Consider the following 14,525-nt stretch of genomic DNA (forward strand, 5'->3'; position numbering starts at 1 on the left):
AGTTTTCTATTTTGGTTGTATCTTTTCCTGGCTTTGGCATCAAAGATATGTTTGCTTCATAGAATGAATCTGGGAGGGTTCCATCTTCTATTTTCTGAAATAATTTATGTAGAATTGGTAACAATTCTTCTCTAAATGTTTTATAAAATTCACTTGTAAAACCATCTGGTCCAGGGCTTTTTCTAAGTGTTCCAAAGTTGATCTTGGCATATTGTTTTGCAGGATAAGTGACTGAATGTCTACGCGTCATGTTTGTATTAACTGAATTAAAACTAAATTGTGATACCATAAACCCAATATTTCTTGTGGTCTTCATACCCTATGATCTTATTTTCATGTTTTGAATTTATTAAGATTAAATTGTTCAAATGCTTTAGATAACTCTCAGAAGCATCTACATGACTTGGAATCCTAGGATCAAAAACAATCTTTGTTGATTTCTGGTATATTTTTTCCTACAGAGAGATATTTAAAATAACTAATTGATGTCATGATTTGTAACCAAGAAATGAGGACTTGGAATTTTCAAAAGAAAAGTTTAAATATTTATTGGTGCTATGGATCTTGAGACATTCATGAACAATACTTTTGTGTGCATTGTATAAATACGTGTGCCACAATTATAATTAATTAGTTTCTTGATTTTGTAATGCTCAATTCTGTTTTAATAAAGTGTAATCACTAAAAAAAAGGTGATCCAACAGAGTGTAGAAATTATGAAACAATATCAGTAATAGCACATGCAAGAAATATCCTGCTGAGGATTATAAAAAAAAAAGATGAAAAGTACATAGAGAATTACCAGAAATATAAGCTGGGTTTAGAAGAGGCCATGGCATTCAGGACATGATAGCCGATGACATATAGATCTTGGCTGAAATAAAAAAGTGCCAGAGTAATGTCTATCTGTGTTTCATTGACTATGCAAAGATATTTGACTGTGTGGATCACAATAAATTGTGGCTAACTTTGAGAAGAATGGGAATCCCAGAACATGAGACGGTGTTCAAGTGAAACCTATTAATGATGTCAGTCAGAGATTAAGGTGCACCTGATCTTGGCCACGGTCTTCACAATTACTTGCTATGCATCGGAAAGCCAGACAATGAGTGGAGATTATAGAGAATTGATACCTTTGGGCTGTGGTGCTGGAGAAGAGTATTGAATATACCATGGACTGCTGCTAGGAGAATAAAGAGGTTTGTCCTAGAAAGGTTGAAGCTAGGCTGCTCCTTGGGGGAAAAGATTTAAAGCTCTGTTTGACATACTTTGGGCATATTGCAAGGAGGGATCAGTCCTTGGAGAGCGACATCATGCATGGGAAGGTTGAGGGACAGCACACAAAAGGAAGACCCTGGGTGAGATTACGTAACTCAGTGACTGGGGTTATAGGGATAGGTGTATCAGAGACGATAATGTTGGCTCAGGATAGAGCAGGCTTCAGAGCTGTTGTACATAAGGTCACTAAGAATTGTAAGTGACTCAAGGGCACATAACAATAACAATTCTCTATTTACCTTCTAGTTCTATCTTTCACATTTAAATCTTTATCTAAAACTTACAATGAAATATAGGTTAGTTAAGGATCCAGTTCTATTTTCCCCTAGAGCTCTCTAATAGTGATTCTATTTTCCTTTAATTTGGGGAGATATACAATTATCACATAGACACACAGGACTTCTCTTGCATTGAACTGTTTGTTCTTGTACCAGTGCTATACTCTTGATTGCCATGATTTTTGCTTTTTATTTCTTTTCTCAGTGCTTCTAGTGATTCATTCCATGCTAACCTTAATTTTAAAAAGCTGACATAGCTTTTCTAAGATTTAATATTTCTTTGTAATTCTTATTGTCTTGATAAAAATTGAAGATATCCAAAAGCATTTTTATGAAATATAAAGAGTATGAGGAATAAAATGACAATAAGCGCTCATGTACCTAGTCCCAGTAGATAAAATAAAAACATTAATTTTGTTCCTTTATCCTCAATAGTAAACTCTACCCTGAGTTTTGTGTTTATAGTGTTCTTGTTTGCCTTAGTAGTCTTTGTAGTTTGTATAACAAAGAAATTATTTAGATTTGAATAATTTTGCTCTTAGTTTTGAATATTTAAAAACTGTATATAAATGCAAGAATAGTTAATGTATTCTACTCCCCCTTTCTTAATATATTAGCCACATTAATCTCTGTTTTATATGTATTTTAGATCAGTGTAATCAAACTAGCATTTAGTATTTTATTATTTGACTATTATATTTTATTTATTATTCTAATGCCAAGTGAATAGTTTTCCATTACTTGCTTTTTCTAGCAGTTTTAGAAACTAATGTTATAAATATTTTGTTCTTTGTCCTGCTGCTCATATGCAAACATTTCTCTATAATAAAGGCTGTTCAGCTGCTTAGTTCAAGACTTCTTTAAGTCTTAAAAATTATTGAGTGCTCTAAAGAGAAACTAACTATATGGATCATATCTACTGATACATATTGTGTCAGCAATTAAAAGTTGAAAAACTTAATTTATTTCAAAGAATAGTAATAAATCCTTTGAATGTTGATATAAGTAATGTTTTTATGAAAAAAACCCACTATTTTCCCAAACAAGAAAAATTAGCCAAGAGTAGCATTGTTTCACATTTTAAAAAAATCTCATTAATAGAAGACAGCTGGATTCTCAAACCAAACCACATTGAATCTATTCTTTTTATTTTGATTGAAGTAAATGAAGAAACTACTATTCATCTGTCAATTTGTCATACTGTGGTGGCTTATGTATTGCTATGATACTGGAAGCTAAGCTATCAGTATTTAAAATACAGCAGGGTAACTTTCTGCAATGCAATAGGTTTCACTTTATTGCTAGTCTTTCTGGCCCTGGGTTTGTAGGTATGCCATCATAATTTACTGGTCCACAATCCTGCAGGGGAATTGGACAATATTTTTTATGAAAATACAGTGCATAATACTCACGTGGGGCTTGAAGCTTACTGTGCAAATAAAGTGAGTAAAATTCTTACAGGGATGGATTCTTTACTATGCAAATTAAGTGACTGTGGTTTACCAAGGGTGTTGGTGGATTGTGATATCCTACAAGGTTTATATTGGCTAATCTATAGTCTTTGCAATTATGTGCTATGCATTGGAGAGTTGGACAGTGACTAGGGATGATAGAAAGAGAATTGATGCCTTTGAGCTGTGGTGCTAGAGAAGAGTGTTGAATACACTGTGGACTGCTAGGAGAACAAACAGGTTTGTCCTAGAGAGGATGAAACCGGAATGCTTCTTGGAGTCAAGGATTCTGAAGCTTCGTCTGGCATACTTTGGGCATGCTGCAAGGAGGAACTGCTCCTTGGAGAGGGACATAATTTTTGGGAGAGTTGGAGGGACGGCACAGGAGAGGAAGACCTTCCATGAGATGGATCGATTCTGTGACTGGGGTGGTGGGAATGAGTGTGGTTGAGACAGCAAGGTTGGCACAGGATAGAGCAGCATTTTGGGCTCTTGTATGTAGAGTTGCTATGAGTCGCAAGTAGCTCGATGACCAACAACAACAACAACAGAGAGTTTGAAGGAGTAACTTCACCATCATCAAGAAGAAACTAAGGCAGAGTACCATACATCCTTTGGACCTGGGGTTCCTGTGCTGAGAACCTCCTAGCATTAGGAGAAAGAAGTTTGTAACACTGAAGAGAGCAAGACAATGGAAGATTATGCAGCAGATTCAGTGGGCTTCCTGACATTCAGAGCAAGAGGGTTGAAGTACTTATAAGGATCTGAGTGCCTTCAGGAGGTGTCCTTGTAGAGTGGACTACATCCTGGTGTTTGGAATACTTCTAGAATTTTTTAGAATTCTAAGATTCCCATTCTTCTCAATGTTAGCTTTAGTTTGTTGTGATCCATACAATCAAATGCCTTTGCACTGTCAACAAAACACAAATGTGTGTGTGTGTGTGTATGCTAGTTTGCTTACAAAGTTTGTATACATTGATTTTTACACTATCTTTAGTCACATTGTATTTCCTTTAATCACTCCCATTTATTATATTTTATAAAATTAACCAAAACTGAAATATGCCCACCATTGCCCTGTCTTTCCATATCCTCATAGAATCTTTCCCATTTCCTTTACCTACTCCTCCTTCCACCCAGCAAAATGTGTGACTGATTTCCCCCTGTCCATCCTCAACCCTCTGCTCCTACCCTCCCTGCTTGGATCCTCATACTGATTTTACTGGTTCTCTTTCTAGTTCTACAATAATGGTCTTATACAGTATTTGTCTTTATGGGACTGAAATCGTTCACTCAGCTTTATACTCTCCAGTCCCTCCCCAGTTGTGTAGTAATTTTTGAAATCATTGCTCCTGCATGCTGTGTAGTATTCCATTGTGTAAATGTACCACAATTTCTCAATCCATTCAATTGTGACAAATAAACATTCTTCTGGCATTCTTCACTTTCAGCCAGGATCCATACAAATTCAGGAATGATAGCTCTAGTGCCACATCTTACTTGGATCCACAGTCAATACAATTGGTATCAGCAGTCAAGAGATCAGGAGACATAATGCATTGGGTAAGCCTGCTGTCAGAGGCCTCTCTAAATTATTGAGGAGCTAAAATAGCAGCTTGAAGACTAAAGTGTGCCTGATTCAGACTGTGGTCTTTCCCATCTCTTGATATGCATCTGAAGGCTGGACAATGAATAAGGATGACAGAAAGAAGTCCATTTCTTTGAGTTATTGTGTTGGATAAGAGTACTGAATATCCCCTGGACTGCTAAAAGATCCTGTTGGGCTGACTGATGCCTCTTGCTGGGAACCAATGAGAACCTGAAGCATGGGCAGACCTGTGGCCTTTTAAAATTTGTGTGGTTGTTGACTGTTTTTGAAATGAACACTCCTAAATGGTACAGCACTATTCTATCATTTTTCTGTATTGAGCTATGGATTTCTGTGATACTGAACATTGTGCCATTGGTCTGCCAAGTACCATAATGGTTACACATGGTTGACAATATCTGGTTAGCTAACCGATGCTCAAAATCCCTAGTTCTAAGAGAGATGCAAATCAAAACAACTGTGAGATATCATCTTACCCCAGTAAGAATAGCAAAATTTAACACAGCAGCAAACAACAAAACCTGTCGAGGTTGCGGAAAAACTGGAACCCTTATTCACTGCTGGTGGGAGTTTAAAATGGTGCAACCATTATGAAAGGCTGCATGGCACTTTCTCAAAACGTTGGAAATAGAAATACCATTTGACACAGCAATTCCTCTACTGGGAATATACCCTAAAGAAACAATAACTGCCACCCAGGCAGATATATGCACACCCATATTGATTGTGGTTTTGTTCACAATAGCAAAGAGTTGGAAGCAACCTAAGTGCCCATCAACAAACGAATGGATAGAGAAGCTGTGATATATTCACACAATGGAATACTATGCTGCACTGAAAAATAAGGAACTCATGCAATATTATTCAAAATGGGTGACTCTGGAGAACATTATTCTGAGTGAAATATCTTAGTCACAAAAGGACAAATACTGCATAGTACCACTGTTGTAGAATGGGACTGACATCAGGGTTGGATGAGACTGAGAAAAATTGGATAAATCATGTATACTGCATTGAAACAGATGAGGGAGAGAACAGTTTAAAAGCGATATATGATTGGGTATTATGGTTATGACAAGAGTCCAGAATGAGGGTTGCATAGTGGAGTGTACTCAGGACCGGGGCCGGGCCGGGGGTGGGGTGGGGGGTGGTTTAATACCAATGAAGGAATTTTTCTTTTGCTTTTCAAAGAGAAGAGTAAACTGGGGGGAGGGGTGGGTAGGGAGAAAAATGCAGCAATAAATGAATGGAAATCCAAAATCTCTGTAAATGTTCACTAAAATTAATAAAATAAATTTTTTTTTTAAAAAAAGAGAAAGGTTTGGAAGCAGGAGTGGCACCCACCTCCTAAACATGCCTGTGGAAACTCTGTGAACTTAGAGAAATGACAATAGGTACAGAACAAGGTTAAAATCTGTTGTTTATGGGGTCAGTACTGGATGACACTTAACAACAACAACAATATATATTGCCAAGCCCTTGTCTCCCATTTTGGATTTCCGTTGGCTTGACTTTGTATGATGGCATTCTTGTTTTGGTTGAAGATCTTTGAAGATTGTTTCATTGTTTAAGCCTCTTGTTAGAGTCAACAAAACCTCCAGGAGTACACTTGCATTTATGGCCAAGCCCTTGTTTCCATTTTGGAAACTGGGTGAAGCAACTGGTCTCTTGTTTTGGTTGAGTGTCATTGTGGAATGTTTTTTGGTTGGTTTTTTTTGTTTTGTTTTTGTTTTTGTTTTTGTTTTTGTTTTGTTTTGTCATTTTTTAAAAATTATTATTATTAAAGCCTCTTGTTTAGAGTCAACAAAACCTTTTGGAGGGCCCTTATATTTAATAAGTCGGGTCTGAGGGATTATATTTTAATCCTTTGCTACTATATTTTGGAAGAACATTCTTCCAAGTCATACAGCACTCTTCTGTCACTTTACTGTGCTGAGGTAATCTGGGTTTCCTGTGATGCTGAAACTTTTACCATTGGGGTCTCAAAGCCAAAACGGCTGCCCATGGTGGACAGTGTTCAGTGGAGCTCCCAGTTTTAAGACAGGTTGGGAACCAGGAGTGGCATCCACTTTCTAAATCACATGCCTCTGGAAACTCTATGAACTTGGGGAAACAATTGTTATAGAAAGGCCTCTAGTCTTTTGTTTTTCGAGTCCCTATGAGTCATGCCAGACTCAACAGTAATTAACAACAACAACAATCTGAAAGCTATACTTAAATCAAGAAACTGTTCTCCACACAGAGCAAGGGAATATACAATGAATTAAAATCAAGGAAGATGTGCACTAAGGATGTATAGTCTCCTCAAGTGTATTCAGTCTATAATGCTGAACAAATAATTCAATAATTTAGACTATATGAGGAAACATGTGGCATCAGAATAGGAGGAGACTGGGGAAGCAGCTGAATACTCCCAGATGGGCGTTTTTGGGTGGTGAGAGTCAATGGAAAAGCTTGATTATGGAGGAATGTGGAATAATGGAGCTCACGGAATTTGAACCTTGGATTAGTTCTTAAATTCTAATGGGACACCTGTGGCCCTCAGGCCTGGCTTTAATTGTTTTTGGTCAAACACTCTTTTAAGTGGCATAGCAGTGGTCTGTCCATTTGCTGTACAGAGGTAACTCATGGTTGCTGTGATGCTAAACACTGTGACACTGATGTGTCAAATGTGATAATGGTTACCCATGGTGGACAGTGTTTGGTGGAGCTCCCTGATTAAAACAAGCTTGAAAGCAGAAGTGGCATCCACTTCTGAAATAGCTTGCCTCCGGAAACTCTATGAACTTGGAGAGATGATGAAAGTTATATAAGTGTTCAGGTCTTTTGTTCATAGGGTTGCTATGAGTCGTCTATGACTTGATGACTCGTAACAACAACAACAACGAGAAGAATGGAAACCCCAGAACACTTAATTGTACTCATGTGAAACCTATACATTGACCAAGAAGTAGTTGTCCAAACAGAACAGGGTAAAATTGAATGGTTTTAAATCAGGAGAGTTGTTTATCAGGATTGTATTCTTTTCTCATACCTATTCAATTCATAAACTGAGCAAATAAATGAAGAAGCTTTACTATATAAGGAAAAATGTGGTGCTAGGATTGGAGAAAGACTTATCAACAACCTGCATTATGCAAATAACTCAACGCTGCTTGCAGAAAGTGAAGAAGACCTGAAGCCCTTACAGCAGAAGATCAAAGACTATGGTCCGTAGTATGGTTTACATTTAAATATTAAGAAAACCAAAATCCTCACCACTGGCCAGTGGGCAACATCATGATATCTGGAGAAAAGACTGAATTTGTCAACAACTTCATTTTACTTAGATCCACAATCAACACTCTTGGAATGTGTTGCATTGGGGAAAAAAATGATGACGAGGATTTCTCCAAAGTGCTAAAGTTGAACATGTCTGTTTAAAGACTAAAGTGTGTCTTGGCATTTTCAATTTCTTTATACTCCTCTGAAAGTTGGACAAAGAATAAAGGTGATAAAAGAATAAATGCCTTTGAATTGTAGTGTCAGAGACGATAACCTGAAATGTCCTATAGACTTCCAAAATAACAAACATGTCTATCTTGGAGAAAGTGCAACTAACTTTCTTCTTAGAGGCAAGAATAGTGGAACATTGTCTCACATACTTTGGACATGTTGTTAGAAAGGGCCAGTACTTGGAAAAAGACAACATGCCGAGAAAAGTGGAGGGTCAGAGAAAACGATGACGACCCTCAACAGGATAGATTAATACAGTGACAACTCAATCATGTCAGAGATCATGAAGACGGAGATAGAGCAAGTTTCAGATCTATTACCCATAGAGTCATCAGGAGTTGTAGGCTATTTGATGACACCTAACAATAACTACACTGTATGAAATATCAATGCAAACGTTGCACAGCCTATCAGAGTGTTCTGAGAATCCTGGGAAGGTCTGTAGACCATATGCTGAGTATATATGTACAATTGCGCATATCTTAGATTGATATTTGTCCATCTGGAAGTAGAATAGCTAGGTGCCATGATATTTGTATCAGTTTTATGAAATAATGTCAGATTGTTTCCTAAAGTGATTGTATTCATCCTTACCAATGCCAGGAGTAGTCGATGAAGTTTAAATACTTTGCTTTCTCTCAAACATTTGATACAACCATAATTTGAGAATGAATCAATAGCTCATTGCAATATTAACTTGTTTACTAATATATTAAGTACTTCTCCATATCTATTTGTTGTTTTTCTTTCTTCTCAAATAAAAGAATTGGTTTTCTCAATTTCTTCTTGGTTAGTAGCTACATTATCCCCTTGTTTTATAGGAGTTCTTTGTATAATGTAGATGCTTCTACTTTTTCTTTTTTCCCAAATCCATGTCCTTAATCTTTTTCTTCTCTTCTGTTATGCTGGTAACTGTCTTTTCCTTTCTATACAGAATGCATTCCTTTTCTGGTTTCCTCCACTCACAGTTTATTATTATATCCTATTAAGTCTGTGGCTACTGCCTTTGGTAAGTGATGATGTTGTTGCTGTCTACCATAGAGTCAGAACTGACCGATAGCTGCCCCTGTGGCTAGTTTTAAAGACAGTTACCTTTCCCTCTGTCCATCTATTGTTTTGTTACTTGACTGTAGTGGTTATTCAACATGACTTTTTTAATCATTAACCTTGACTTTCACCACATAGGTGGATGGACTATAATAATATGGTGTATCTGTGTCCCACCAAAGGAATAGTAGTAATGTTAATAAGGTAAATAGTATCTTTTGGGTGAGAATATGCAAATATGGTTTATATACTACTAATGCTATTAATGAAGGGATTGGTCATTTTTGCCATTCCATAAGGCTTGAATGAGTAGGTTCAGAGGCTAAAAAGAGAAATGTCACTACTATTAAGAAAGAAGAAGCAGAGAATGTGATGTATTCTCTTGGTCCAAAGATTTCTAGTAGAATGAGTCTGAAAATTAGCAACAACAGAGGTGATGGAGAACCAGAGACTAATGTGAGATAGAGGTGAACTAGGAGCCCCACAGACCCAAAGCCGAAGGCCTTCACCTCGATGTACTTGTGGATTGGGGGCTTAGTGTGCTCTATATACTTGGCAAAACTAAAAGAGCTTTGCAACCTTGACCCAGAGCTGTGAAGGAGGGCCTAAAACAGAGAAGCTATATGTCAGAAGGAGATCTGCCTACAAGTATGCTGAAGAATTTGTCCTGACTCATGAATTTTATCCTGTGTGTTTCTGACTTGAATTGTAACCTGCTACTTCCTTAGAAAACCCCACATCTGTGAGTATTGTCTGTGAATTTTATGTAGCCATTGCAATGGCTACAACTAGTAATAGGGGAGTGAAATCATGGAAGGAGAATTGGTATTAGAATTAATAAAAGAAAGTATTGGACCACGGAGGCATGACTGACCTCATAGGGGTATTTTGAACTGCTGATATATTGAGAAAGATTCTTCTCCACTATGGAATAAATGGAGGTCAGATTCAGCTGACCACATGCTCTTTTTATACCTACGAGTGTCTGAAGAAGGTCAAGGACTGCAGCCTTCAATGTAGATGAAAACTTAACATTAAGAAAACAAAGATTGTCACCACTGGGTCGATTGGCAGCATCATGATGGATGATGAAGAGATTGAGATTGTTGACAGCTTCAGTTTGCTTGGCTCTACAGTCAACACTCTTGGTACCAGCTTCCAGGAAATGAAAAGGTGAATTGCATTGGGAAAGTCTGCTGTCAGAGACCTCTCCAAAGTACGGAAGAGCAACGATGTCAGGATGGAGACTGAGATGTGCCAGATCCAGGCCATGGTCTTATTGAAATTATTATGCAATTACTTGCTATGCATCAGAGAGCTGGACAATGACTAGGGATGATAGAAGGAGAGTTGATGCCTTTGAGCTTTGGTGCTGGAGAAGAGTACTGAGTACCATGGACTGCTAGAAGAACAAACAAGTTCGTCTTGGACAGGGTGAAACCAGGTTGTCTCTTGGAGGCAAAGATTCTGAAGCTCCATCTGACATACTTTGGACATGTTGTAAGGTGAAATCAGTCCTTGGATAAGGACTTCATGCTTGGGAGGGTGTAGGAACAGTGCAGGAGAGGATGACCCTCAATCAGATGGATTGATTCAAGCACTCAAGTAATGGGGATAGGCGTGTCAGAGACAACATGATTTGCAAGGGATAGAGCAGGGTTTAAGGCTGTTTTACATATAGTTGCTATGAATCACAGGCAACTCGATGGTGCATAACAACAACAACAACAACAACAACAACAGTGTATTATCATCATTAATATCACATGCAAGAAAGATTCTGCTTAAAATTATACAAAAGCAACTGCAACAGAATCAACAGAGAATTGCCAGATGTACAGCCTGGGTTTAGAAGAGGCTATGGAACTAGAAATATTGTAGTTAATGTTAGATAGATCTTGGAAGAAAGCAGAGAGTACCAGAGGAATGTCTATCTGTGTTTCTTTGACTATGCAAGGCATTTGACTATGTGGATCAAAATACTCTGGCTAACTCTGAGAAGAGTGGGAAGCCCAGAATATTTGATTGTGCTTATGCAAAACCTAAATAGGTCCAAGTATATGCTTGGACCAGGAGATGGTCATCAGAACAAAAAAAGGAAACACTGCATGGTTCAAAATCTGGAAGGATATATGTCAGTGATGTGTCCTATCTCCATACCTTTTCAATCTATATGCAGAACAGATCATTTGAGAGGCTGGGCTCTCTGAGGAGAAATATGACATAAAGATTGGAGGAAGACTCATCAACAATCTACGTTATACAGTTGCCACAACCCTGCCTGCTAAAACTGAGGAGGACCTGAAGTGCTTGCTGCAGAAGGTGAAGGACTGCAGCCTTCAATATGGATTGAAGCTGAACAGCAAGAAAACAAAGATTCTCACCACTGGGCCAATTGGTGACATTATGATAGATTGTGAAGAGATTGAGATAATTAACAGCTTTGGTTTGCTTGGCTCCACAATCAATACTCTCGGTATCAGCAGACAGGAAATTAAAAGTGATTGCATTGAGAGAGTCTGCTGTCAGGTATCTCTCTAGAGTGTTGAAGAGCAACAGCATCAGTCTGGAGACTAAGGTGCACTTGATCTAGACCATAGTCTTTGCAATTACTTACTATGTGTCAGAAAGCTGGAAAATGAGTAGGGATGATTCAAAGATATTTGATGCCTTTGAGCTGAGGTGCTGGAGAAGAGTATTGCATATACCATGGACTGCCAGGAGAACAAACAGGTTTGGCCTAGAGAGGGTGAAGCCAGGCTGCTCCTTGGAGGTAAGGATTCTGAAGCTTCATTTGATATAATCTGGGTATGTTGCAAGAAGTGACCTGTTGTTCTTGAAGAGAGACATCATGTTTGGAAGTGTAGAGAGACAGCACAAGATAGGAAGACCTTCGATGAGATGGATTGATTGAGTGACTGGGATAATTAGGGCAAGTGTGTCAGAGACAATGATGTTGGCACAGGATAGAGCAGCATTCAGGGCTGTTGTACACAGGGCCGCTATGAGTTGCAGGCAACTTGATGACACATAACGAAAACAAGCGTATTAGCTCAATGACCAATAATTCTTTAGTAGAGTGTTCCAGGATGAATTCTGGGTACTGGAAATTTCTTCCTAGTCTTGCCTTTCCAGATTTTTAACTCATTGCACAGATTATATTAGTTGTTGTGGATGAGAAAAGAAATGAGAACTTTTGGTGGAGGAAACACTTCTGGCAGCAGCAGTCAGAAAATCAAAAGATGAATTGCAGTAGATAAATCTGCTGAGACCTCTCCAGAGTGCTGAATAGCAACAATGTCAGTCAAGAGACTAAGGTGCAGCTGATTCAGCATTGGACTTTTGCAATTAATTATTATGAATCAGAGAACTTGACAATGATTAAGGATGACAGAAGAAATATTGATGCCTTTGAGTTGTAGTGCTGGAGAAAAATCTTGAATATACCATGGACTGCTAAGAAAACAAACAGATTTGTGCTGGAGAAGCTGAAAATAAGGTGCTCATTGGAGATAAGGATGAGATGATACAGTAACTGGGGTTGGGGACAGGTATGTCTAGATAGTAAGATTGGCTCAGGATAGGACAGAGTACAGTACTACTATTCATAGGGTAGCTATAAGTTGCAGGCAACTTGATAGCAACAATACAACAATAAAAAATGAAGAGATTTCCACAGTCTATGAAAGGGGAAATTGGTGGAAAATTCTGAAACAATGAGATCTGGCACTTGCAATATCATCTCAGAAGGGAAGGTGTTTCTTAGCGTTGGCAGTGATTCTAAAGTTTTAAGGTTGCCATGATAGAGGTAGTCCTTCAATATCTAAGGTCCAGTGACTCCATTCACAATGTGGATAGCAATAGTGACTGACAAATTGGAATTGAGTGACTCTTGCACAGTTTTCTGGGTACCTTATGACTTGAGCTTTCAGAAATGATGCAAGAAATAATGTTGGTTGAATGTAAATATGTTGTTTTGTTATGTATCAGCAATTTAAAACTGACTCATAGCCGACCCTCCAGTGGGTTTTCAGAGGCAGTAAATCACACAGTAGGAAACTGCCCACCTTTCTTTTATGGAGCAGCTGGTAGACCTGAGTTGAATGTATGTCTTTGGGTTGGGAAGGCAACTTTTTACCACTAAGCTACCAGACTTTAACATGCTAGTGATCAATTAGAGGGTGACTTTCTTCTCACTTTGGTGGTATAAAGACTGAAAAACAAAGACAAAGAGAGTGTCTTTTACATAAAAGTTAGGGAGCTTATATTTATGCCTACTGAATGATAGCTTTCATTTTATTTCTAATGAATGAATAATGCTGGCTATATAATGCTGAGAACATTCACTTCCTTCCTTGCCCTGACTAACATTTCCAAAGTTCCTACCTTGATATTTAATAACAAGCCCATGCCAAAATTAATCAGTGTGGATTTGTGTGGGATCTGCATTTTAAGGAGCTCTCAAATGATTCTGACATTGACTCTGTATTTTAAAAAGCTAAGTTTCTCCTGAGTAGTTGACAATGGCATAAAGCTTCATTTTATATTGGTCTACTATTTGTTATGCAAAGTTGTCACCAATATTAGAAGTGTTTACAAAGTAGAGGCTCAGTTGATTATAGAATCGAGATACACAGTTTGAATCTACCTGCTGCTTCAAGGGAGAAAGGTGGGCAGTATCCTTCCATGTGATTTAATGTCTTTAAAAACCCACTATGGGTTGGTTCTGACTCCACTGGACACAGTGTGTTGACCATACCATGGACTGCCAGCAGAACAAACAGGTCTGTCCTGGAGAGAGTGAAATCGAGCTGCTCCCTGGAGGCAAGGATTTTGGAGCTCTGTCTCACATTCTTTGAGCACAAGGCCAGGAAGGATAAGTCCTTAGAGAAGGACATCATGCTTGGAAGGGTAGACGGTACGGCCAGCACAGGAGAGGAAGACCCTGGATGAGATGGATCGACTCAGTGACTGCAGAAAGAGGATTAGGTTTGTCAGAGACGATGACATTGGCTGAGGATAGGGCAGGATTCATAGCTATTTTATATAGGGTCACCATGAATTACAGACAACTTGACGGCACATTACAACAACAACAAGGGGATGATGTTTGTTTTAAGTTGAAATGTTGAGTAGAAGTTGATCAAAGAATGATTGTTTAACAGGAGAGCGTGCCTTACTCAGGGTATGGCAGTTTATTCTATGAGACTGGAATAGAAGGAGTTGGAAGCTGTCTGCAGGAGATGTTGCTGAAGAGATATAAGGCTCAGGCCTTTGCATGGTAAGCACTTTAAATGAGACAATATTAGTGTCATGACAGGAGTCCAGAATGAAAGCTGCATAGTGGAGTGGACTGGGGGGGGGGGG

Source organism: Elephantulus edwardii, unplaced genomic scaffold, assembly GCF_000299155.1.
Source record: "Elephantulus edwardii isolate Elephantulus edwardi_28Jun2011 unplaced genomic scaffold, EleEdw1.0 scaffold00195, whole genome shotgun sequence".
NCBI classification, from domain to species: domain Eukaryota; kingdom Metazoa; phylum Chordata; class Mammalia; order Macroscelidea; family Macroscelididae; genus Elephantulus; species Elephantulus edwardii.